At 49.1% G+C, this 3,309-nt stretch overlaps 1 long non-coding RNA gene across 1 annotated transcript; it reads right to left on the minus strand.

Moving 5' to 3' along the window:
• Nucleotides 1-1,142: 1,142 nt before the first annotated feature.
• Nucleotides 1,143-3,211, minus strand: LOC310917587. The gene is made up of 3 exons (XR_014591462.1): nucleotides 3,103-3,211; nucleotides 1,897-2,105; nucleotides 1,143-1,367 (listed from the first exon to the last, which is right to left on the minus strand). It is a non-coding gene; the product is annotated as an uncharacterized lncRNA (long non-coding RNA).
• Nucleotides 3,212-3,309: the final 98 nt, after the last annotated feature.

Consider the following 3,309-nt stretch of genomic DNA (forward strand, 5'->3'; position numbering starts at 1 on the left):
TCCAGGTGAAAAGAAATTCCCTCCAGTTTAAACACAGACAGCAACAGAAGAGGAAAATTTTTTTGCTCAATTTCAACTCCTTTTGTCTCCATAACACCTTTTTCTTCGGGGAGCACCAGGGAGGGATTAGCAAGATGAAGCTGAAAAGGAAAAAAAGTTCCCCCTATAAGCCAATAGTGGTTTACCCTCTCCTGCTGCTTCGCATGAAGGTTTGTCCCTCGTCGGCTCCCAAAGTGATGCTGCAAATCCAAATGCTCCAAATCCAGGTGCTCCCGCAGCTGCTCCATGAACCTCAGCCGGAACCACGGCCAGAACTCCTCACCCCCCCACGGCTCGAAACCAAGCTGAGCTGAGGCTCCCCCTCTTAAACTGCCGCCGGCCAGAACCGCCCCCTCGTTATCCATTACAGCTCCCACCTGTGCCTGGTCTGTCCCCTCCTCATCCAAACGGCTCACACCTGTGGGGGCCGGCGGACCGAGGCCCGGGCCGGTGCCGAGAGCAGGGCGGAGCCGGAGGCGGTTCTCAGGACCCGCTGTCCAATCAGCGCTGCCGATGCCTCAGCGAACCCGCCAATCACGAGCTGGGCGGGGAGTCTCCGGTGGGGTCCTGGGGCCTCGCACCTGGGACCCGCCCTGCGCCCCTGAAGCCCCGCCCCCGAGCTGCCCGCCCCCGCCCCCGGCCACCTGTGGGCCCCGCCTTCTCCAAGTCCCAGTTAACCAGAATGATTTTTTGGGGTAGGAGCACCCAAAGCCAGCAGTACTGGCCTTAATCACTTTTTGGGGGAATCTCTCTTTTCTTCCTCACCAAACTCCCACTGTCAAAACCCAGCCTCAGGCTCAGCTCCCCATCCCTTCAATCCCTCCAAGGACCTCGGCTTGGATTTCCCAATCCAACAAGGCAGAAATGCTGCTGTCCTCATTGTATATCTTAATTGCAGTAATTGCTTAAGAAATAATTGAAAGACATTAAAGGAATGAAGAGAAATTAAACAAGAGCTGCCTGCTCCAAGGGCCATCCAAGGGTTGCTCAAAACCCTCAAACCAATAATTTGCTTTAACCAACTCAAATGGAGTAATTAACACCACATTGATACAGTATGATCCTTTATAACTGAGTTACAGATTAATACTGAAGAATGTAAAAACCTTTCAAAACCTTTTAAGGGATATACAGAAATTCTTTTAAGAGACATACAGGGCACAGCTGCAGACAGAGTCTGGTGATTCAGAGGAAAAACCCCAAAGTTTTCAGTCTTTAGCATCTTCCACAATGTCACCGTTGACAGCAAACATGGCTTCAGCCTCAGCAAGACAGACTCAGAGATTTTGCAGATCCTGGTCTCGCCTCAGCCTTTCAGCAGGTTCAGTCTGCAAGGAGAGAGAAGAAAATGTGTCAGAATGGACAGCCTACCTCCAGAAAATCAGCATCATCCATAAAGCATTAAGTAGAGCTGGAAGACCTTCCCCAAAGGTCCATTTCCCTGCGGACTGAGGGCTCCAGGTTGAAGCAGAGGCTGCACCTGCCAAGGGCAGGCTATGGAAACCCCAGAAGTAAAAGCTGCTCGGCCAATTCCATAAAGCATTCCAAAATCAGGCTCCTAGGATGGACCATCTCTTCTCTCACCTTCAAATATCCAGAATGAGGTCTATTGCTGTTGAGCAGCATTCAAAAGCTTGTTAGAGCAGAAACTGCCTCCCAAATGACACTGGAGAAATGGAAGCTCTTATGCAATTTCTCATACAAAAAGCAGACATGGTTGTTTTGTTTGGGGTTTTTTTTCTAGGATTTGCCTTACACAGGTGATGTTCCTCACAACTCAGCACTACAATGCCAACAGCAGCAATACAGAAAACCCCTCTGGGACAGAGCAGCAGAAAAACCCACCTCCAGACTTACCAGAGAGATGACAGGAGGGCCCTCCGTGCGATGCCTGCTGAGCCAAGTGGAGCTGGCAGGGTGACCCATGGACATTCTGTGTTCACCTTTCAACAGAGTCAATGCGGAAACAGAACAAATCTCTCTCGGTGTCGAGATCCCTTCAGGTGCACTTGGAGATGCTCTGGAGTGTCCTTCAGCAGCCAGAGCAGAACAGGGTTTCTACTGTGCTGTAAGTAAGGAATAACATTTGTTCAGAAGAAAATAAAAGGAAGGACCTCTCCCCATGCCTTTCTAAAACATAAAAATCATACATTAGAAATTATTTAAGCATTCCTTCTTGATTTACACTGTGTAAATTACGAGCACTTATCTTTCAGCCTGAATTTGCAACAGCTCCTCAGGCTGACTGACCTCAGCAAGACCACCAGAATCACTGAATTGCGGAAGGGAAAGCTCGTCCCATTCCAGCCCCCACCCAGGGCACGGACACCTTTCACTAGCCCCGGCCGCTCCAAGCCCCAACCTATAGATATATTAGTTTAGGTTTTAATAAAACATGTTAACTTTTTGCAGGATGCTTTCATTTTGTAACTAGCTGACAGTTATGAGAATAACTTGGAAATAGCTGAAACTGTCTGTGTGATTAGATAGCATTGAAGGAACCACACATATAACATTGGAAAAAGGATGTAGAAAAACTCCTGTTACTGGCTCTGCATTCCGTCTGTTGTTGTGAGGAAGTGGCACATACATTGTAGAGAAACAACATACGCGAGTCCCCAGAATAAAATCTACACTGTTGAACAACGGGTCAAGGGTAGAACAAAGCTGGAAGAATTCCCAGAACAAGTAAAAGCAATAGTAATCTTTGAATATGCATAACCTTGTGAATAGGTATATAACCAGTGCACCAAAAAAAGTATGTAAGAAAATATTTACTTTTGAATGTTTTAAGCTAATGTTTTAATGAATGTTTTAAGCTAATGGTGTGCTCCTGGCATTTAGCCAAGGCATCCCAGAGCTGGATATTCTCCCTTTTATCCTTTATTAAGCCTTAAAAACTTTTAAAGAGTGAGTTGTGTTTCTCACACTTAGGAGAGACCGCAACAAACCTCATCGGGAAGGGAGTGCCCCCTTCTCCTGGCTCTGACCCAAACATACAGAGGATGGAGTGGCCAGGTAACCCTTACCAGATGTGCAAATTACAGAACGAGCTTGCCACACCTGCTACGTTTTTATCCTCTGCAGTACACCGTGGCACGGCTCCCTCCAGCCCTCCGAGGCTCGGGAGGCGCCAGCCCAGCCGGACGGGCAGGGACACCCGCCCACAGCCGCCGCCATGACGGACCCGCAGCGCGCGCGGCTCTCGCGCCGTCAGTGAGGGGACGCTGGGTCACGTGACTGGTGCCCGTGCTGGGGACAGCGGCTGCC

This window comes from Zosterops lateralis (assembly GCF_965231275.1).
Source record: "Zosterops lateralis genome assembly, chromosome: 20".
NCBI lineage: Eukaryota > Metazoa > Chordata > Aves > Passeriformes > Zosteropidae > Zosterops > Zosterops lateralis.